The sequence below is a fragment of the Pristiophorus japonicus genome, chromosome 14 (genome assembly GCF_044704955.1).
Source record: "Pristiophorus japonicus isolate sPriJap1 chromosome 14, sPriJap1.hap1, whole genome shotgun sequence".
NCBI lineage: Eukaryota > Metazoa > Chordata > Chondrichthyes > Pristiophoridae > Pristiophorus > Pristiophorus japonicus.
Window position 1 is genome coordinate 187,125,808 of NC_091990.1, and position 23,640 is coordinate 187,149,447.

The window sequence follows — 23,640 nt, forward strand, 5'->3', positions numbered from 1 at the left end:
TCTTTTCTGCACCCTCTCTAAAGCCTTTATATCCTTCCTAAAGTGGGGTGCCGTGAATTGGACACAATATTCCAGTTATGGCTGAATCAGTGTTTTATAAAAGTTCATGATAACATCCTTGCTTTTGTTTTGTGCCTCTATTTATAAAGCCCAGGATCCCATATGCTTTTGTTAACTGCTTTCTCAACCTGCCCTGCCACCTTCAACAATTTGTGCACATACACCCACAGGTCTCTCTGTTCATGCACCCCCTTTAGAATTGTACCCTTTAGTTTATATTGCCCCTCCTCATTCTTTCAAAATGTATCACTTAGCACTTTTCTGCATTAAATTTCATCTGCCACATGTCCGTCCATCCCACCAGCCTGTCTGTGTCCTCTTGAAGTCTATCCCTATCCTCCTCACTGTTCACTATATTCCAAGTTTTGTGTCATCTGCAAATTTTGAAATAGTACCCTGCACACCCAAGTCCAAATCATTAATATATATCAGGAAATGCAGTGGTCCCAATACCGACCCCTGGGGAATACCGCTGTGTACCTTGAACATCTGTTCACCACTACACTCTTGTTTCCTATCACTGAGCCAATTTCTGATCCATGCTGCACTGTCCCTTTTATTCCATGGGCTTCAACTTTGCTGGCAAGCCTATTCTGTGGCACTTTATCAAATGCCTTTTGGAAATCCATGCACACCACATCAACCACATTGCCTTCATCAATCCTCTCTGTTACCTCATCAAAAAATTCAATCAAGTTGGTTAAACACGATTTGTCCTTAAAAAAATCCATGCTGGCTTTCCTTAATTAATCCACACTTGTCCAAGTGACTGTTCATTTAGTCCCGGATTATCTTTTCTAAAAGTTTCCCTACCATAGAGGTTAAGCTGACTGGCCTGTAATTGCTGGGTTTATCCTTACACCGTTTTTTGAACAAGGGTGTAATATTGGTAATTCTGCACTCCTCTGGCACCGTCCCCGTGGAGGATTGGAAGATTATAGCCAGTACCTCGCAATTTACAACTTTACATCCCTCAGCATCCGAGGATGTATCCCGTCTGGTGATGGTGACGTTTCTACTTTAAGTAGAGCCAGCCTTTCTAACTACCTCCTCTTTCACTATGACTTTGGCATAATCTTCTTCCTTGATAAAGACTGATGCAAAATACTCAATTAGTACCTCAGCCATGCCCTCCGCCTCCATGCGTAGGCCTCCTTTTTGGTCCCTATCCAGTCCCACCCCTCCTCTTACTACCTGTTTACTAGTTATATGCCTATAGAAGACTTTTGGATTCCCTTTTATGTTAGCTGCCGGTCTATTCTCATACTCTCTCTTTGACCCACTTATTTCCTTTTTCACTTCCCCTCTGAACTTACTCTATTCAGTCTAGTTCTCACGTATTCTCAACCTGACATCTGTCATACACCCTCTTTTTTCTGTTTTATCTCACTCTCTATCTCTTTCATCATCCAGCAAGCTCTGGCTATGGTTGCCCTACCTTTCCTCCTTGTGGGAATGTACCTCGACTGTACCTGAACCATCTCCTCTTTAAAGGCAGCCCATTATTCTGCCTGCCAATCTTTGATTACAACTTACCCGGACCAGCTCTGTTCTCAACCGACTGAAATTGGCCCTCTCCAGTTAAGTGTTTTGACTTTAGATTGATCTTTGTCCTTTTCTATAGCTAACCTAAAACTTATGGTCGCTGTTCCCTAAATGTTCCACTACTGAAACTTGATCCACCCAGCCCACTTCATTCCCCAGAAACAGATCCAGCAATGCCTCCTCCCTCATTGGGCCGGAAACGTACTGATGAAGTTCTCCTGAAAACACTTCAGAAATTCTTCCTCCTCTCTGCCCTTCACATTATTACTATCCCAGTCTATATTAAGTTAATTGAAGTCCCCTATTATCACTACTCCTATAGAGAGGCACCATTGAAGCAGAGCTTAGCATTTTAGCATCATGAATCTACTGTCACACCTTGGCTTCTCTTGCTTCCAACTCCAAACTCCTCCAAATTCCATCTTTCAATCAATCCTTTAAATAGTGGAGTTGAGATCACATCATGTAGATCCTCATCACGCCCACTGTCATATAATTGATGCCAAACCCGGAAGTAAAATGATAATGAATTGGCTGCATTAAAATGTCACTGACAGACGTGCTGAACTTATTTCCAGGTTTCCCACGCAATATTAAACCGCCCCCCATTCTCAACGTGCCTCCAAGTTAATATTAGGGGCAGTGATTCTGTTTGGGGAGTCAGTGATGTGGGGTCATCAATTTAAAATCATGACTAAGAGAGTGAGGAGAGAGCTAGGAGACATTTCTTTACACAGAGGGTTGTTGGAGCATGGATTGCTTTGCCGCATGGAGTGATTGAGGCCCACATCATTATATTTTTTACGGGATAATTGAACAAATATTTGAAACAGAGGAAAATAGAGTGCCCAGGGAAAGAGCAGGGCAGTGGGATTAGTTTTCGATTGATCTAGCAAAGAGCTAGCACAGACACAATAGGCCAAATGGCCTTCTTCTGTGCTGCAAACTTCAATCATTTCCATGATTTCTATATTGCATTGTACCACCCACACTTTCTGAAAACCCAGTATCAAGCTATGCTACAGGGTTGCAGAACCAAAAAAAAATCCCTTTCTTCCGACTGCCTGTATCAGAATTCAAAATGATCAAAAAATATAAACTTTGTAAACATCAACACCTGTCATTTTTATAGTGTTGCTTAATTGGAGAAGGTCTCCAAGTGATTTACAAGGAGCAGAGGAGGTTGAAAGGTAAGAAAAATTTAAGTGCTGGGAGTGGCCTTGTCACAGAAATCAGATTTCTTGTAATTTTGATTTCCAATCATTTTGTACAATACTAAATGTCATGTAAGCAAAGCACATGGGCTCTGGAATAGAAAGTTAGCTGCAGTTTAGCTACAGTAACATACACAATAGCCACGATTTTGCCAACAATGGTGAGACCCATGCGGCCGACATTGGTGATGTGTGGGGAACGCGTTCCTGGCTCCAGCCCGCCCTCAACACAATCTTGTTAAGCCCTCCCTGCGAGGTTCCCAGCCAATTAACAGGAAGCGGGTCCGATGACACCATTTGATGACATGTCATCAGTTGCTCTCAGTGTTCGACAGCATTGAGCTGCTGCAAACACTGACAAGCACTGCACAGAGACAAAGGGCTGCACCCAGGCTCTCCCATGACTCCCTCCAGATGCTTACGGAAGGGGTCACATCACTCAAGGAGATCCTCAATCCTTCCAATGAAGAGACCTCCCCAGGACACCAACGTAGCCTGGTTGTACATTGTACAGGAGGGCACAAGCAAGGATGTCGTCAGGAGGACCTGGCTGCAGTGGCACAAACCTTTCAAGGATCTCAGTGGATCACGAAACATTAATGCCAAGCCACGCTCAATCTCATCCTGCTGTGCCACTCATCACATCCCCATCACTCTGCCTTCCCTACTCTACTCCTGCACATCCTTACTCACACCAACTGACCTTACACCTCCACCCATCCCTCTCTTTCTCTCTCTCTCTCGAACTACATTATCACTACCCCATCTCACTATACACCCCTCACACCCACATCCTTATCGAATCATACCAACTAACAACACACAAGAGTAGGCACTTGGGTGTTTTAGCCAATGTTCATGCAGAGTTTCTGCTAATATACTGTCAAACATTGACATTTTTATTTTGAACACTTTGCGTTCTTGGACAGATTTGTTTGCACCTTTGGAAGTGACTTAGTGAGTTGTAGTGAATGATCAGACGTAAGGATACCCCCACAATGGTAATATGTGAAAGGAATGGCTGGGTATTGCAAGAATGCTTTATGATGCTGGTCTGGGGTGGTGCCAACCTGGTGCATCATGTGGCAGCTAGGGTGTACAGTGTCAAGTGAAGTAAATTTGGCCATGGTGAGGCCATCCTGGCTTCCTGGGCAGCAATGTGGTCGGGTGCTGATACCCTGTGTCCTGTGCAGCATCAAAATGGAGTACGAGAAGAAGCTTGCAGGGAACATTAAGGCGGATTGCAAAAGTTTCTATAGGTATGTAAAGAGAAAAAGATTAGTAAAGACAAACGTAGGTCCCCTGCAGTCAGAATCAGGGGAAGTCATAACGGGGAACAAAGAAATGGCGGACCAATTGAACAAGTACTTTGGTTCAGTATTCACTAAGGAGGACACAAACAACCTTCCGGATATAAAAGTGGTCAGAGGGTCTATTAAGGAGGAGGAACTGAGGGAAATCTTTATTAGTCGGGAAATTGTGTTGGGGAAATTGATGGGATTGAAGGCCGATAAATCCCCAGGGCCTGATGGACTGCATCCCAGAGTACTTAAGGAGGTGGCCTTGGAAATAGCGGATGCATTGACAGTCATTTTCCAACATTCCATTGACTCTGGATCAGTTCCTATCGAGTGGAGGGTAGCCAATGTAACCCCACTTTTTAAAAAAGGAGGGAGAGAGAAAGCAGGGAATTATAGACCGGTCAGCCTGACCTCAGTAGTGGGTAAAATGATGGAATCAATTATTAAGGATGTCATAGCAGCGCATTTGGAAAATGGTGACATGATAGGTCCAAGTCAGCATGGATTTGTGAAAGGGAGATCATGCTTGACAAATCTTCTGGAATTTTTTGAGGATGTTTCCAATAAAGTGGACAAAGGAGTACCAGTTGATGTGGTATATTTGGACTTTCAGAAGGCTTTCGACAAGGTCCCACACAGGAGATTAATGTGCAAAGTTAAAGCACATGGGATTGGGGGTAGTGTGCTGACGTGGATTGAGAACTGGTTGTCAGACAGGAAGCAAAGAGTAGGAGTAAATGGATACTTTTCGGAATGGCAGGCAGTGACTAGTGGGGTACCGCAGGGTTCTGTGCTGGGGCCCCAGCTGTTTACATTGTACATTAATGATTTAGACGAGGGGATTAAATGTAGTATCTCCAAATTTGCGGATGACACTAAGTTGGGTGGCAGTGTGAGCTGCGAGGAGGATGCTATGAGGCTACAGAGTGACTTGGATAGGTTAGGTGAGTGGGCAAATGCGTGGCAGATGAAGTATAATGTGGATAAATGTGAGGTTATCCACTTTGGTGGTAAAAACAGAGAGACAGACTAGGAAAAGGGGAGGTGCAAAGAGACCTGGGTGTCATGGTACATCAGTCATTGAAGGTTGGCATGCAGGTACAGCAGGCGGTTAAGAAAGCAAATGGCATGTTGGCCTTCATAGCGAGGGGATTTGAGTACAGGGGCAAGGAGGTGTTGCTACAGTTGTACAGGGCCTTGGTGAGGCCACACCTGGAGTATTGTGTACAGTTTTGGTCTCCTAACTTGAGGAAGGACATTCTTGCTATTGAGGGAGTGCAGCGAAGATTCACCAGACTGATTCCCGGGATGGTGGGACTGACCTATCAAGAAAGACTGGATCAACTGGGCTTGTATTCACTGGAGTTCAGAAGAGTGAGAGGGGATCTCATAGAAACGTTTAAAATTCTGACGGGTTTGGACAGGTTGGATGCAGGAAGAATGTTCCCAATGTTGGGGAAGTCCAGAACCAGGGGTCACAGTCTAAGGATAAGGGGTAAGCCATTTAGGACCGAGATAAGGAGAAACTTCTTCACCCAGAGAGTGGTGAACCTGTGGAATTCTCTACCACAGGAAGTAGTTGAGGCCAATTCACTAAATATATTCAAAAGGGAGTTAGATGAAGTCCTTACTACTCGGGGGATCAAGGGGAATGGCGAGAAAGCAGGAATGGGGTACTGAAGTTTCATGTTCAGCCATGAACTCATTGAATGGCGGTGCAGGCTAGAAGGGCTGAATGGCCTGCTCCTGCACCTATTTTCTATGTTTCTATGTTTCTAAGGTTGGTGTTGTTGGTGGTGATGCTGGTGTGTTTAGTGATGTTGATGTTGGGGCTGATCGTGATGGGATTCTGAGGACCAAGGTGATATTTTTTCAAGGGCATCCAAGCTGCTGCAATAGATGGCAGGTGAGGTTGAGATGACAAAAGCGATCTGTCAATGGTGAGAGAAATTTCTCCAAGGAGGTGACAGTGAAAAGAGAGTTCATTGCAAACATTTCCAAACTGCATACAGTTCAAAAGTTTCTTCCAAATCCTGAAGGCTTCAGCTTCTGACATTGGGAAGTGAACAGCTGTGAAATGGTAGCCTTTATACCACTTCTGCAGCTGTCAACTGGCCAAAGCAATGGAGAGTCACTGAGAACCCAACACACTTACCTGGCGTGAAACCCAAGAGACAGCAAACTCGTTAAATAGTTGATAAAATGGTAAGTGCCTGGGTAAAATAGTTTTAAATACCTTTAAATTACCTCTTAAGCATCTTAACTGACTGGTCCGCTGCTTGGCGTCGGGTCTGCGATCCCCAGCCAGACCTGACAGTTGAGAAACTGACACAGAGGGACTTCCGCCTCGCTGCCAATCAGGGCCATTTTGACAGATGGCCCACCTCCAAACCCGCATTCGCAGGGCAAGGAAGATACCAGCCTATGTGCGCACATGAACAGGGTAGAAATTAGACTGATGAGCATTTGGTATCTTGTTATTTTTGTAGGATTAATGTAATATAGTATGAAAATACTGTTAGCAGAAGATGATATCTAGCTCTGTCCTTGTTTCTGACCTACATCTCCTAAGAGTTTTAGAGTTTTGGCCTCATTCTGCTCCTTCAACTATCATTTTTTTCTGGCAGGAAGAGCCATGTGCAGAATGTGCTTTCTCATCTCCTTCTTGTTGAGGATGTTGCTTCTAGATGTATTTTGAACATTCCTCACAACTCAAAGATTTCTGCGATGCCTTGTTTCTCTGCCCTGAAGACCCTACTCCACTCCCTGCCCACCCCTCAAGTCCAGCCAGACCAAACACAATCTGTTGTTTGGATTAAATCCATAAAATTGGGGCAGGAAGTTTCAGCGATTAATCTTCACTCTGAGATGTTTTGTTATCAAAGCTGTTTGTCTGAACCATGCATCACTCGGACTTTCACTTCACATTAAGGAGGTGGAGCACGTCTCATTTTCATTCCTTCCTGTTGGTAAGGCGCTCACCACTGTCTTGGTACCCTGTACTACATTTGATCACCCATTCCAGATGAACATCTCACCATCTCGGAAAAGCCTCAGACTGAACATTGTTTGAGGCCAGATGCAACATATAACACAGCTAGCCCATCTGACCCCATCCCCATTCATTTTGAAAGTTCAGCTGTCATGTATGTAACCTTCACATAACCGTAACCTTCATGTAACAACACTGTACACTGTATACACCGAAGAAATACACACCTTGACCACAGGGGGTGAACTTGTGGGAGACACTCCTCATCTGGTCATCCAGGTATATAAAGGGAGGTCCCACGCAGGGTCAAGACTCCTTGGTCCTGTGAATAAAGGTACAGGTCACAGAGTGACCGTGTCTCCAGTACGTGCCTCGTGTTGATTTGCTGTAGAGTGTAAGGACTTAACATTTGGCGACGAGAAACGGGAATCAACGACCCACAAAAATGGCCACCGGTAGCACAGAGTAACGGTACTGTGTTGGTGAGGACTAGGACGATTTCGTTGAAAGGCTCCAGCAGAGCTTTGTCACGAAGGACTGGCTGGGAGCGGCAGCGGCTGACAGGCGAAGGGCGCATCTACTGACCAGCTGTGGACCTAAGACGTAAGCGCTGATGAAAGACCTGCTCGCACCCAAGAAACCGGCAGACAAGACCTTTGAGGAGCTCAGCAAACTGATCGGTGAGCACCTCAAACCGACAAGCAGTATACACATGGCCCGACACCGTTTCTATACGCACCAACGTCGGGAAGGGCAGACCATACCGGACTTTGTTGCGGACCTTCGGCGCTTGGCCAGCCTCTGTAAGTTCACAGACGCCTGCAGGGGGGAGATGTTATGGGATTTCTTCATTGAGGGCATTGGTCATGCCAGGATTTTTAAGACGTTAATTGAGACCAAGGACTTGACCTTGGAAGCAGCGGCGTTGATGGCTCAAACCTTCATGGTGGGGGAGGAGGAAACCAAGATCATATATGCGCGCAACTCTACTCCCAACGTGGTGATGGAGCAGGGAGTTAACATGGTGAACGCGACTCAGAACCCTGCAGGCAGGCAAGGGCAATTCAACACCACCCAGGCAGTAACAGACTCTAGAGTGGGTCCTCAACAGAGACAATGGCAGGTTGAACGGACATTTACACCATCACGGTGGACAATGCGTCCCGGGATGGGGTCATTGACACCCACTAACAGGGTGCTCAAGGGTAATCAAAGAGACAATCGGAGAGGAATGCCTGGTAACAGCTCTTTTGTTCACAACAATCTCAGCTCATGCTGGAGGTACGGGGGCAGACATGCTGCGAAAACCTGCAGGTTTCAACAATTTATCTGCAGAAATTTTAACTTCAGTGGACATTTAGCCAGAATGTGCAGGAAGCCCGCAGCGAGGCTGGTTTACGAAGCGGATGAACCACAAGAGGGGTCTGCAAGGCAGGGTTATGCTTGGGACACAGCAATGGACACTGAAGCTCAGCGGGTTCAGGTGGCAAACATCCACAGCTCATACACAAAGACGCCACCTATGATGATGAAAGTCCTATTGAACGGCATCCCGGTACACATGGAGCTGGACACAGGAGCCAGCCAGTCACTTATGAGTGTCCAACAATTCGAGAAACTATGGCCACTCAGAGCTAGCAAACCCAAACTAGAACGCATTGACACGCAATTATGGACATACACCAAAGAGATCATCCCAGTGCTAGGCAGTGCAATGTTGGTGGCCTCACATAATGGATCTCAGAACCGGCTGCCACTCTGGATTGTCCCTGGAAATGGTTCTGCGCTTTTGGGGAGGAGCTGGCTAGCCGAGATGAACTGGAAATGGGGGGATGTGCATGCCATTTCATCTGTGGAGCAAAGTTCATGCTCATAGGTCCTACAAAAGTTTGAGTCACTATTTCAACCTGGTGTTGGTACTTTCAAAGGTACCAAAGTAGAGATACGCATCACCCCGGACGCCAGACCAGTGCACCACAAAGCCAGAGCTGTGCCGTATGTGATGCGGGAGAAAATTGAGAGTGAGTTGGACAGTTTGCTAAGAGAGGGCATAATTTCGCCCGTTGAATTCAGCGACTGGGCAAGCCCCATCATCACTGTCCTAAAAACGGATGGCTCGGTCAGGATCTGTGGCGACTACAAGGCCACCATCAACCGAGTGTCGCTACAAGACCAATACCCGCTTCAGAGAGCGGAGGATCTTTTTGCCACGTTGGCAGGCGGCAAGCTGTTCACCAAGTTGGATCTCACTTCAACCTACATGACCCAAGAACTGGCCAAAGAATCCAAGCTACTGACCACCATCACCACGCACAAGGGGCTGTTTGTTTACAACAGGTATCCATTTGGCATTCATTCAGCAGCCGCTATCTTTCAAAGGAACATGGAAAGCCTGCTCAAATCCATCCCCGGAACAATTGTATTTCAGGACGACATCCTTATCACGGGTCGAGACACCAAGGAACACCTCCACAACCTGGAGGAGGTGCTACGCCGACTGGACCGGGTAGGCCTGCGACTAAAGAAGTCCAAGTGTGTGTTTTTGGCCCCAGAGGTCGAATTTTTGGGCAGGAGGGTTGCCGCAGACGGGATCCGGCCCACCAAATCCAAAACGGAGGTGATCCGTCATGCGCCCAGGCCCGGCAACACATCGGAGTTGCGTTCATTTCAGGGACTATTGAACTATTTCGGGAACTTTCTGCCGAACTTAAGCACATTGTTGGAGCCACTCCATGTACTCCTGCGTAAGGGTTGCGATTGGTTTTGGGGGTACTGTCAGGAATGGGCTTTCAATCGGGCGCGGAGCCTGCTTTGTTTTAATAAGCTGTTGACTCTGTACAACCCCTGTAAGAAATTGGTTTTGACATGTGATGCATCATCCGATGGAGTTGGGTGCGTGTTGCAGGAGAGTAATGATGAGGGCCAACTCCAACCTGTGGCTTATGCTTCCAGATCACTCTCCCAAGCAGAAAGGGGATATGGGATGGTTGAAAAGGAAGCACTCGCATGTGTCTACGGGGTGAAAAAGATGCACCAGTACCTTTTTGGCAGAAGGTTCGAGTTAGAAACGGACCACAAGCCATTAACATCCCTGTTGTCAGACAACAAAGCTGTCAATGCCAATGCATTAGCTCGCATACAGCGACGGGCTCTCACGCTGGCTGCGTATGACTACACCATACGGCACCGGCCAGACACCGAAAATTGCGCTGATGCGCTCAGCAGGCTTCCACTGGCCACCACTGATGGGGCAGGGGAGCAAAGCGCTGAGATGGTCATGGCTGTCGAAGCTTTTGACAGCGCAGGCTCCCCCATCACAGCCCGCCAGATCAAAATCTGGACCAACAGAGATCCCCTCCTATCCTCGATTAAGAAATGTGTCCTGACTGGGGATTGGGCGCCCCACACAGAGCATGCCCTGAAGAGGTCAGACCGTTTCACAGACGGATGGATGAACTGTCCATCCAAGTCGACTGCCTACTATGGGGCAGCCAGGTAGTCATGCTCCAGAAGGGAAGGGAAGCATTCATCAGGGAACTCCACAACGAGCACCCAGGCATTGTGCTAATGAAGGCCATTGCTCGGTCACATGTATGGTGGCTGGGAATTGATGCAGACCTGGAACACTATGTTCGCAGGTGCACGACATGTGCCCAGCTGGACAATGCCCCCAGGGATGTCCCACTCAGCCCGTGGCCCTGGCCCACCAAGCCATGGTCGAGTATTCACGTAGACTACACGGGCCCGTTCATGGGGAAAATGTTCCTCATTGTTGTTGATGCGTACTCGAAATGGATCGAGTGCATCATATTGAATTTGTGCATGACATCCACCACAGTGGAGAGTCTGCGTACGGTCTTTGCGACCCACGGCTTGCCGGACATCCTGGTTAGTGACAACGGCCCATGCTTCACTAGCTATGAATTCCGGGAGTTCATGTCGGGTAATGGTATCAAACATGTCAAGATAGCACCGTTCAAGCCGGCTTCCAATAGCCAGGTGGAACATGCGGTCCAAATGATAAAACAAGGCATGCTCAGGATTCAAGGACCCTCCCTTCAATGCCGCCTATCGCGCCTCCTGCTGGCCTATAGGTCCCGACCGCATTCGTTCACGGGATTCCCGCCAGTGGAACTACTCATGAAACATACACTTAAAACTTGGCTGTCCCTCATTCATCAAATCCTATCAGACATTGTTGAGGGCAAGCGCCAGTCCCAAAATGAGTGCCATGACCATAATTCAAAGGGGAGGTGTATAGAAATCGATGACCCTGTTTTTGTTATAATCACGCTTTGGGGCCCAAGTGGCTTGGGGGTACTGTAATTGGTAAAGAGGGGAATAGGGTCATAGTGATCAGACTTAACAATGGACAGATATGCCGCAAGCATCTGGACCAAGTAAAAACAAGGTTCAGCTTGGATACTGAGGAACCTGAGGAAGACCATGAGATGGTGCTCACACCACCGCCAGTGAATGAGCAACAAGAACTGTCAGCAGCATGCACAGTCCCTGCGGTCAGCCCGGACAGGCCAGAATCACCACAGGGGACAGAGACACAGGCCAAGGCTCAACAACCAGAGCCCCAACTGCGGCGCTCCACGAGAGAGTGTCGACCGCCTGAAAGACTCAATCTTTGACCCAAAAACGTTGGGGGGAGGTGATGTCATGTAACAACACTGTACACTGTGTACACCTAAGAAATTCACACCTTGACCACAGGGGGTGAACTTGTGGGAGACACTCCTCACCTGATCACCCAGCTATATAAAGGGAGGTCCCACGCAGGGTCATCACTTCTTGGTCCTGTGAATAAAGGTTCAGTCACAGAGTGACCTTGCCTGCAGAATGTGCCTCGTGTTGATTTACAGTAGAGTGTAAGGACTTAACATTTCAGCCATGCTCCAAATCTGCATTGGCAGCTGAACAAACTGCACTGTCTTTGAACTCTAGATTATCAATGTATTATTTGTGCTCTGCAGTAATGTGCAAGGCATGGTTAAAATTGAGATTGTACTTAATAATAAGATAGAGGACCGTTTCCCTATTTCATTCAATAATGTCTGTTTTAAGTCTACAAATATCCTATCATTTATTTTGGTGTTTTATCCATTTCTTCCCCTCTCTTCCTGAAGGAGTTGACTAGTGCTAGCGTACAATTCCCCAGATGAGAGCAGCTCTCCAGTTACTCACCCATGCTAACATTCTTCATATATGCAGCGACACAGTGAGTGTCAGTTGGTTATTCGAATGTGAAGGACATCACAACAGAGTACAATCTTGTCCTCATCCAACATTTCACAGAATGGGAACTCTGGCTGCTATTGTTTCTCTCTAACCCAGGAGCACTGAGATCAGACGTTCCTCTACTGCTATCTTGACTGAGATCAGCTAACGCAACACAATCCTAGATTCAAAACATAGGTTTTCTGGTCTGTGTGGTACACTGCCACACAGCTCAATGCCTTTATCCATTAGACCAAGGGGTGGGGGTCACTATTTCAGTCTTTAGGTGGCATTTATTTCCCATATTCCCTGGCAAAATAACTCACTTAAATTTTTTCACCGAAGAGTGAAATTCTGTTGACCTAGCCATCATGGTGGTCCATTCCACTATTATTCTTACAAACTCCTTCACAGAGTGGCAAAGTATGGGTTTGAGACTTTGGGATCAAGTTTCGGGCCATGCCTAGAATGGCGCAGCCCCGTGAGCCACGCCTGATTTCCGCGCTCAAAACCGCGGCGAAAACTTACCTCGGGTCGATCCAGGCCCTCGGTGCAGCGCAGCATGAGCTGTGGGAGGAGCAGCCAGGTCCCTGCGCTGAAAACAGTGCTGGGACCTCTGCACACGCGCGCTACAGTGAGCACGCATGTGCAGTAGCTCCAGATGCCCAAAACTGTGTGGGAGGGGCCCGAAGCACGCAGCCCCTAGCCCTGGCCGAATGGGCTCACTGGGGCAGCGAAGATCGAACTGTACCTTCCTCCTCCAGCTCCTGCTCTGGCTCCGGCTCCGGCTCCCCCCCGCCCCCCGTTCAGCTCCTGCTCCCTCCCACCCCCGACCCCAGCCCCCCAGCTTCCGCTCTCTCCCACCTCTCCCCCCCCTCCCCCCCCCCCCAACACCCGTCAGGTCCGGTCCGCTCCCTCTCCACGTCTTCGGTGGGGCCCGCCCACCCGGCATCTTGCTGGGGGCGGGCCCCGCCCGAAGTCTTCGGCCCGGCTGCTTCTCGTCTTCCGGGCCCGTTAAGCCTCCCCCCTCTCCTCCCTCTCCCTCTCCCTCCCTCCCTCCCTCCCTCTCTCTCTCTCTCTCTCTCTCTCCCTCTCCCTCTCCCTCTCCCTCCCTCCCCTCTCTCCCCTCTCTCCCCTCTCTCCACCCCCCCACCCCTCACTATCAGAAATACAGAGACACAGACAGAGCAAGAGAGAGACACACTGGGGGACGTCCCAGCACACTGTTGGAGGGCTCCCGGTGCTGCAGTCAGTGAGCAAAAAAGTAATTTTTTATTTATTGACTTTAAAAAAAAAAATTTTTTCTTTTTACATTTTTTTGATTGATTTATTGATCATTTATTACTGATGATGGCTCTTTATTTGTAAAAGTGATGTATTTCATGTTTGTAAACTCCCCTCCTCGTGCCCCCCCCCCCCCCCCCATCACCCCCTCACCCGCCATCTCTCTTCCTTACGCCTGATTTTCTAAGTGTAGGCAAGGTTTTTCTGAGCATACAAAAATCTACACTTACTCCATTCTAAGTTAGTTTGGAGTAAGTTTTCGCTGCCTCAACTTTCAAAACAGGCATAAGTGGCCGGGCACGCCCCTTTTTGAAAAAAAAAATCTGTTCTAAACTGAAACTGTTCGAACTCACTAGAACTGGAGCAAACTAAATGCCGAGAATTGCAATTTCTAAGATACTCCATTCTAAACTAGTTGCTCCAAAAATATAGGAGCAACTCAGGCCGAAACCTGACCCCTTTGATTCCCCACATGGGAGCTCTCAGCCATACTGTATGGGAGGTGTACGGAGCAGAGACAAGGCATTCCTCTGAAGTGAGGGAACATTTGAGAGATCGCTATGGGGGATTCTTATGCATTTCTTAGCAGGTGGCTTAAGATGGCATTGATAGAGTCTTTGGAGTAGGTTATTTTAACTGGATATGGTGCAGAGTGACCTAAAAGACCCTCTGTTCTTTTAACAAACATATTTACACCCATCTATAGTGTTGAGTGGCTTCAGCGATGCAGCATATTCGTATCTCGAAATGCTCAAACCCGCCTTATGTCCCTTTCCCCTACTAGACTCCATTACATGGTCCATGTCATGTATTTCACCATCTTGCAATGACCATAAGTATGTAACTATAACTCATGCATACTGCACCTGTACCCTTGTAATGCACACCCTGACCACAGGGAGTGAGCTCCTCACCTGGACTTCCAGGTATAAAAGGGAAGGTCCCACCCAGGGTCAGCACTCTTTGGTCCTGGGAATAAAGTGCAGGTCACAGAGTGACCGTGTCTGATATATCCATGCCTCGTGTGAGTTTGTAACAAGGTGCAGAGACACTACATCTGGCGACGAGAAACGGGAATCACCGAACCACGAGGATGGCCACCAGCAGCACAGAGGAACGTTACTGTGTGGGTGAGGACTGGGACGACTTTGTTGAAAGACTCCAGCAGAGCTTTGTCACAAAGGACTGGCTGGAAGAGGCAGCGGCTGACAAGCGGATGGTGCATCTACTGACCAGCTGTGGTCCACAGACGTATGCGCTAATGAAAGACCTGCTCGCACCCCAAAAGCCAGCGGACAAGTCCTTCGAAGAGCTCAGTCAGCTGATCAGTGAGCATCTCAAGCTGGCAAGTAGCGTACACATGGCACGGCACCGGTTCTACTCTCACCGGCGTCGGGAGGGACAAAACATCTCGGATTTCGTGGCGGAACTGCGGTGTTTGGTCAGTCTCTGTAAGTTCTCCGATGCCTGCAGGGGGAGATGTTAAGGGACTCTTTCATCGAGAGCATTAATCATGCCGGCATTTTCAGGAAGCTCATAAAGACTAAGGATTTGACTTTAGAAGGGGCGGCGTTGATAGCTCAGACCATTATGGAAGGGGAAGAGGAGACCAAGCTAATCTACGCACACAGCCCTGGTTTTAAAGTTGCGTTGAACCAGGGAATCAATGTAATAAAAATGACACAGAACCCCACAGGCAGGCAAGGGCAATTTGACATCGTCCAGGCAGGCAGGAAAGGGCAATTCGACACCACCCAGGTAGCAGCAAGCTCCAGGCAACAGGGATCATGGAAAGGGGATCGGCAATTCACGCCATCACGAGGAACAATACATCTTGTGATGGGACAATTAACATCCCCCATCAGAGTGCTTAGAAACAGCCAAAAGGGCCATCAGAGAGGAATGCCTGGGAATAGCCCTTTTGTTAACAGCAATCTCAGCTCATGTTGGAGATGTGGGGGCAGACACACTGCAAAAATCTACAGGTTCCAACTTTACACCTGTAGGATTTGTAATGTCAAGGGACACCTGGCCAGGATGTGCAAAAAGGCAGTAACAAGGCTAGTCTGCGAGGCAGAGGAACCAGACGAGGGGTCTGAAATGCAGGATGAGGCCTGGGGAACAACCATGGATGCTGAAGTTCAGAGAGTTCATGTGGTTGACGTCCACAGCTCATACACCAAAACGCCACCCATGATGATGAAAATCTTACTGAATGGCATCCCGGTGCACATGGAGCTGGATACCGGAGCTAGCCAGTCACTCATGAGCGCCCAACAATTTGAGAGACTATGGCCACACAGAGCTAGCAGGCCCAAACTGGAACGCATTGAGACGCAGCTACGTACGTACACCAAAGAGATCATCCCAGTGCTGGGCAGTGCAAACTTGGTGTAACGCATAATGGATTACAGAACCGGCTGCCACTCTGGATTGTTCCGGGAAATGGCCCCGCGCTCTTGGGGAGGAGTTGGTTAGCCGAGATGAATTGGAAATGGGGGGGATGTGCACGCCATTTCATCCGTGGAGCGAAGTTCATGCTCACAGGTATTGCAAAAATTCGAGTCACTCTTTCTACCCAGTGTTGGAACGTTCAAGGGCCCTAAAGTAGTGATACACATCACTCCGGACACCAGACCAGTGCACCACAAAGCCAGAGCGGTGCCATACGTGATGCGTGAGAAAATTGAAAGTGAACTGGACAGGCTGCTCAGAGAGGACATAATTTCAGCCGTTGAATTCAGCGACTGGGCAAGTCCCATCATTCCCGTCCTCAAAGCAGATGGCTCGGTTAGGATTTGTGGCGACTACAAAGCCACCATCAACCGAGTGTCGCTGCAAGACCAATACCCGCTCCCGAGAGCGGAGGACCTTTTTGCCACTCTGGCAGAGTGGTAAGCTGTTCACGAAGCTGGACCTCTCTTCGGCCTACATGACTCAGGTACTGGCTGAAGAATCCAAGTTTCGGACCACCATCACGACACACAAAGGATTATTTGTTTACAACAGATGCCCATTTGGCATTCGTTCGGCAGCGGCTATCTTTCAGCGAAACATGGAAAGCTTGCTCAAGTCCATGCCTGGAATGATCGTGTTCCAAGAGGACATCCTTATAACGGGTCGAGACACTGAGAAACACCTCCGCAACCTGGAGGAGGTGCTACGCCGATTGGAACAGGTAGGCCTGCGGCTGAAAAAGGCCAAGTGCGTGGTTTTGGCCCCAGAGGTCGAGTTCCTGGGCAGGAGGGTTGCCGCAGATGGGATCCGGCCCACTGAATCAAAAACTGAGGCGATTCGCCGGGCGCCCAGGCCCGGCAACACATCGGAGTTGCGATCATTCCTGGGACTCTTGAACTATTTTGGGAACTTCCTGCCGAACTTAAGCACATTGTTGGAGCTGTTACAAATGCTCCTCCGTAAAAGTTGTGAATGGTTTTGGGGGGACTGTCAAGAACGGGCTTTCAATAAGGCGAGGAACCTGCTGTGTTCCAACAAACTGTTGACTTTGTATGATCCCTGTAAAAATCTGGTTTTAACATGCGATGCATCATCCTACGGGATCGGGTGTGTTTTGCAGCAGGGTAACGATGACGGCCGACTCCAACCCGGTGGCTTACGTCTCCAGGTCGCTCTCCCAGGCAGAGCGTGGATACGGCATGGTTGAGAAGGAGGCACTCGCCTGTGTGTATGGTGTGAAAAAGATGCACCAGTACCTTTTCGGTAGACGGTTCGAGCTAGAGACGGACCACAAGCTGTTAACATCCCTGTTGTCCGACAGCAAGGCTGTCAATGCTAATGCGTCAGCTCGCATACAGCGATGGGCCCTCACGCTGGCTGCGTATGACTACACCATACGGCACCGGCCAGGCACCGAAAATTGCGCTGACGCGCTCAGCAGGCGCCCACTGGCCACCACCAAAGGGGCATCGGAGCAGAGCGCTGAGATGGTCATGGCCGTTGAGGCTTTTGACACTGCGGGCTTCCCCATCACAGCCCGCCAGATCAAACTCTGGACCAACAGGGACCCTCTCTTATCCATGATAAAGAAATGTGTCCTGACTGGGGATTGTGCGCCCGCAAACAGGGCGTGCCCCGAGGAAGTCAGGCCATTTCAGAGACGGATGGATGAACTCTCCGTCTAAGCCAACTGCCTGTTATGGGGCAGCCGGGTAGTCATGTCCCAGAAAGGAAGGGAAGCGTTCATCAGGGAACTCCACAGCGAGCACCCTGGCATTGTGCTAATGAAGGCTATTGCCCGGTCACACATGTGGTGGCCGGGGATTGACCCTGAGTTCGCAGGTGCATGACGTGTGCCCAGCTGGGCAATGCCCCCAGGGATGCCTCACTCGGCCCGTGGCCCTGGCCCACGAGCCCATGGTCACGTATTCACGTAGACTATGTGGGCCCGTTCATGGGGAAAATGTTCCTGATCGTTGTTGATGCATACTCGAAGTGGATCAAGTGCATCATATTAAACTCGTGCACGACATCCATCACCGTGACAACCCATGGCTTGCCAGACATCCTGGTCAGTGATAATGGTCTGTGTTTTACCAGCCATGAATTCCAGGAGTTTATGTCGGGCAATGGGATCAAGCATGTCCGGACAGTGCCGTTCAAGCCGGCCTCCAATGGCCAGGAGGAATGCGCGGTCCAAGTCATAAAATAGGGCATGCTCCGTATCCAAGGACCCTCCCTTCAGTACCACCTATCGCGTCTCCTGCTGGTCTACAGGTCCCGGCCATACTCGCTCACAGGTGTCCCGCCAGCGGAACTCCTCATGAAACGCACGCTCAAGACGCGGCTGTCCCTCATTCACCCAGCCCTGGCAGACATTGTTGAGAGCAAGCGCCAGTCCCAAACCGAGCTCCATGATCGAGGCTCAAGGGGGAGGTGGATAGAAATAGATGACCCGGTATTTGTCCTTAACCATGCTTTGGGACCCAAATGGTTTGAGGGCAGCGTAATTGGCAAAGAAGGAAACAGGGTCATGGTGGTCAGACTAAACAATGGGCAGATATGCCGCAAACACTTAGACCAAGTAAAGACAAGGTTCAGTGCAGACACGGAGGAACCGGAAGAAGAGTGTGATGAGATAGCACCCGCACCACTGCCAGCGTACGAGCAACAAAGACAGCCCTCAGCATGCACAGTCCCTGCGGCCAGCCCGGACAGGCCGGAATCACCTCAAGTGACAGAGACACGTGCTGAGGCTCAGCCACCAGAGCCACAATTGCGGCGCTCCACGAGAGAGCGTCGACCACCCGATAGACTTAACCTCTAAAACTAAAAGACCTAAGGGGGGAGGTGATGTCATGTTTTATTCATCATCTTGCAATGACCATAAGTATGTAACTGTAACTCATGCATACTGCACCTGTACCCTTGTAATGCACACCCTGACCACAGGGAGTGAGCTCCTCACCTGGGCTTCCAGGTATAAAAGGGGAGGTCCCACCCAGGATCAGCACTCTTGAGTCCTGGGAATAAAGTGAAGGTCACAGAGTGACCGTGTCTGATATATCCATGCCTCGTGTGAGTTTGTAACAAGGTGCAGAGACACTACAGTCCAGTCCCAACTTCAGCCTGAGAAGTGCCAAATGGGAGAGAGACACAGCCAGTGAATAGTCGTGTTTATCAAGCACTACTGATAGAGGCCAAGGAAGTATATATGAAATGGATTTTTAGCCATTTGTTATCTGGGTCTGCACTATCAGCAACAAAGTATAATCACCAACAACACAAATAAAACATGATCTTATAGTATTTAGTGACAAAGTAGTGCTTTGCTACAACATAACTATCTTACTACTCACACACACACAGCTACTTCCTCGTTAGACACCAGGAAATCGGAGAAAAATTTTGGGATTTCAAAATCAGTCATGAGTCACTATTTGTCATCCTATTAAAATGTTTCGTCTGCCTGAATAGCCATAAGACTTTGTGATACTTCTATATGTTGCACAATCACTGCAAATTTAAGTAACGTGTGTTATACTTGTGAAGCAATTTAGTACGAATAAACAATTAGCAATCATTTCATAATCTGTGACTGAAATTCTAGTCATGCACATTCGAGAAACTAATTGCAGCAGAGATTAAATTTTGACAGATTGATAAGTACATTCATAGCATAAGAAACAGTGCCATTTTCCATTTCTGGCAAACAAAACAGGTTGCATTACTATTTTTCATTATAGTTTATGTCTCACTAACAAAATGGTAGGGACACGTGGTTTTGAAACAGAAAAATTGTGACTAAACTAGCAGCTAGCCGAACATGATCACCTGCAATAATGATTGTTTAAGATCTCTCAATTAATTAATGTGCCATGTGACCAGTATATAAATCTTGGAAAGCCCATTAATGAAGTGCAGAATTATTGGCTCACCAACCAGAGGGAAAATCACAATTTAGCAATCAGGTGCATGTAAGTCTGAACTGTGTAACTGAGAAACATGATAACATTTTTGGTGTGGGAAGATGGCCCACAAATAGGGTACATTCGGTATCGCCCCGTTTACCGAGGTGTGGCCGGACTTCCTGCACCTAGTACGGAAATCCCACCCTGGTCGCAAAATTGGTGTTACTGTCCCAGAGAGGAAGTGGAGTGCAATGTCGGGCGCTCCACTTCCTCTGGGGGGACGTGACCAGGGCAGTAAACGCCTGAATTTTCCAGCATTAAGGGCCTCTCCGCGTAGTGCTGGCACGAGCACAGAGCCCTACCCCTCCGTTAAAGGGGAGGGCACGCTTCAAGCTCTGCAGGACATCACTGGGGATGCTGAGTGCCATGTCCACAGCCTGGCACAGAAGCAGAATACCGGGCTGCACCATCGCGGCATGGTCCCTGTGAAATAGACCATGAAACACTGGACCGGTAAGTCGGCCTTCAAAAACAAAATGGCCTCGCACCTCCCCTTTACTTTTCGCCCCGCGAGCGAAGTGCGGCCCGGTTCACGACCCAGGAGGCTGGCGCTGACATTGCTCACGACATCCTCACGGGGCGCTGCCCAGTTTCCACTGCGGGGCGAAAACGGGTCGTTGTGCAGGGTGATGATGTCATCGGCGTGCCTGGGGTGCTACCTGCTGGATTTGCGCCTCCACTAACTCCCACCCAATTTTGCGGGAGCCGGTAGCGCCCCCCCACCCCGGGGACACTAATGGGAGATGCAAATTTCTCCTCTGGAGAGTACAAATGTGGCAATATGTCACAGACAATGTTTAACTCCTTGTCGACAACTCAGAGGATAATTGAGTATTCATGGCTGGCTATAACTCACGGAGAATGATTACAAGCTGCCATGAGAGAAAGATTCAAAGACTTCATAGATGCTCAGCATTCTATGCTCGCACAGAGCAGTGGTGGGTCTCATGAGGAGGTCCCGTATAGCAATGGTGTATGTGGAGTCATATAGGAGCAATTGTTTATCACATGTCATAATCACACATCTCTGCATGCACAAGTGGCACTAGGCAGTGCCTTTGAAAACATTGAACCCACAGAAATTCCAGCAAAGAAGTGTTACAGGTTTATTAGAATTGGTCATATATACAGGTACCCTGTCTAATGTATCCTCTAGAGTTTAACCTTGGGTATGAAGGTATCCACCAGGGTTGTTCCAAAAACTAATAAGCAAAAGTTGACAACACACGTGGGACAAAAATATACTAAACACATACACCACATGTACTGAAACACCTAATAAATGAATTCACTTTGCTATATCTTATTCATTCATGGACAGAAAATAAAGTGTAATTAACAGAATACATATATAGGTCTATGCTAAAGTATACAGTCAAAGCAAATAATTCCGTAATTCCATATGTCTAATAGAATTTTATGATTTCCTTTTGCAGAGCTCATTAGAGAACTGGCCAAGGAGACCTCAGGCCACATTTGCTGGCAGCCCCGTTGGCCTACTCTTGGTAGTTACTGTCTGGTGTTACATGGATTGCAGCTGCTCTTCACCCAAGTCCATGGTGAGTCCATAGTAATATTGTGCAGTGTGCAGTACACCAATATAATTGTATACACCTCTCTGGAGCATATTGTAATACCCTGTCCCCACAACTGGTCCAAACATTTAGCATTGGGTTTTTATCTGGTTTTTCAGCTCTCCCAAGAGATTCTAAGGCTACGGGCAGGTGTACTGTGATGCATTAGGCATAACTATGTTGTGAATCAAATTGATCAGTGCAGTGTGGATGGTAGTCTGTCCCCGCAGGTCATCTTGTATCAAACGGCATGGCTCAGTCACAGCCCCACTGTTGAGTCTGAGCCTAGCCATGCACTTACTCTGTCATGTCCGGGTAGCTGACTTTGCTGTGTTATACCTGCTTTCTGGGATAGTACCTGATGCCGCCATATACCTTCAATGCCACCTGCACCCTCTCCTTGACCTTCAGGTGCACTGCACTGCTTAATACTCTGTGATGACTGCTGCATTCATGCTCTGGGGCAGAAAATTCCTCCAAAACATTCAGCGGGGGGAAATTGCATACAGCCCCATCTGGGGATGGTAACTGCCGCGAGGTGGGAGTTCTTGAGCCAGGCGCGGAAATCCCGCCCCGCTTGCAATATTAGGGTTACCGCATCCAAGAGCAAGTGGAGCGCAAAATAAGGTGTTCCACTTGTTCTGTGGGCCGCGAGTGGGGCTGAAGCAAATAGAGCAGGACGCATAGCGCTGCCACATAGAAAGGGCCCTCCCCTTCATTAAAGGGGAGGACCAAGCTGCCAACTCTGCGGGTCCCTCCTCAGACCACCGGGAAGCGGGGTGTCGTGGCATCAGCCCAGCCGGGCTGCCAGGTTGCGGCTTGGACCCGTGACCAGTAAGTCGGACGATTGTTTTTTTTTTGCAAGCGCCACCTCCCCTTTAACTAGCGGCCTACATCCCAGGACGCGATCCCTGAAACTGTCGCTGTCATCGGCCAGAACTTTCGCTCCAGGGCAAAAGCAGGTCGCTGCGATTGGTGATGCCATCGTCATTGCCGGCACAGCGGAACAAAACGCTACTGGTTACTGCTGCCGCTAAACTCCCGAGCAATTTAGCGGGAGTCGTTTGCGGCGCCGTGCCCAGGCGAAAAGTTGTTGCCACTAACTGGAGGGGCAAATGACCCCAATTGCTGCTCCCCAGTCCCCCATCACTCCAAAAAAAATATTATGCCTGTATTTCAAAATCTCACCAAATTAACAAATATCTTGTCATCAAAATAGTTGAAATGCTGAAGCTGTTTAATATGATAGTGGCAGAAGTGTCAATCCAGCTGAATAAATTAAAAAAATGAAAGCAGGCAGAACAGATGGAGGAAGCATCACAAGACCCTTTTTATTACAATGGTGTGATTGACTCGTGACGCATGGGTTTCACCAGTACTCCCGAGTGTAAATTGCCTGACAACAACAACTTGTATTAAATAGCGCTTTTAATGTAGTAAAACATCCCAAGGCGCTTCACAGGCGTATTATAAACAAAACATTTGACAAAGAAGGAGGAATTAGGGCAAATGGCCAAAAGCTTGGTCAAAGAGGTAGGTTTTAAGGAGCGTCTTAAAGGCAGAAAGAGGGGTGGAGAGAGGCAGAGAGGTTTAGGCAGGGAGTTCCAGAGCTTAGGACCATGGCAACAGAAGGCACAGCCACCAATGGTTGAGTGATTATAATCAGAGATGCTCAAGAGGGCAGAATTAGATGAGCGCAAATATATCAGGGGGTTGTGGGGCTGGAGGAGATTACAGAGATAGGGAGGGGGTGAGGCCCTGGAGGGATTTGAAAACAAGGATAAGAATTTTGAAATAGAGGCATTGCTTAACTGGGAGCCAACGTAGGTCAACGAGTGCAGGGGTGATGGGTAAGCAGGACTTGCTGCAAGTTAGGACTCGGACAGCCGAGTTTTGTATCACCTCAAGTTTACGTAGGGTAGAATGTGGGAGACCAGCCTGGCGTGCATAGGAATAGTCAAGTCTAGAGGTAACAAAGGCATGGATGAGGGTTTCAGCAACGGATGAGCTGAGGCA

General features: G+C 48.5%; 1 protein-coding gene across 1 annotated transcript in view; it reads right to left on the reverse strand.

Moving 5' to 3' along the window:
- Nucleotides 1–19,459, reverse strand: part of dennd2b (DENN domain containing 2B) — a 489,686-nt gene extending 470,227 nt beyond the window's left edge. The window contains exon 1 of the mRNA XM_070899957.1: nucleotides 19,439–19,459. The gene's annotated coding sequence lies outside the window, so the exon portion shown is untranslated. The remainder of the gene's footprint in view (nucleotides 1–19,438) is intronic.
- Between the last annotated feature and the right edge of the window lie 4,181 nt (nucleotides 19,460–23,640).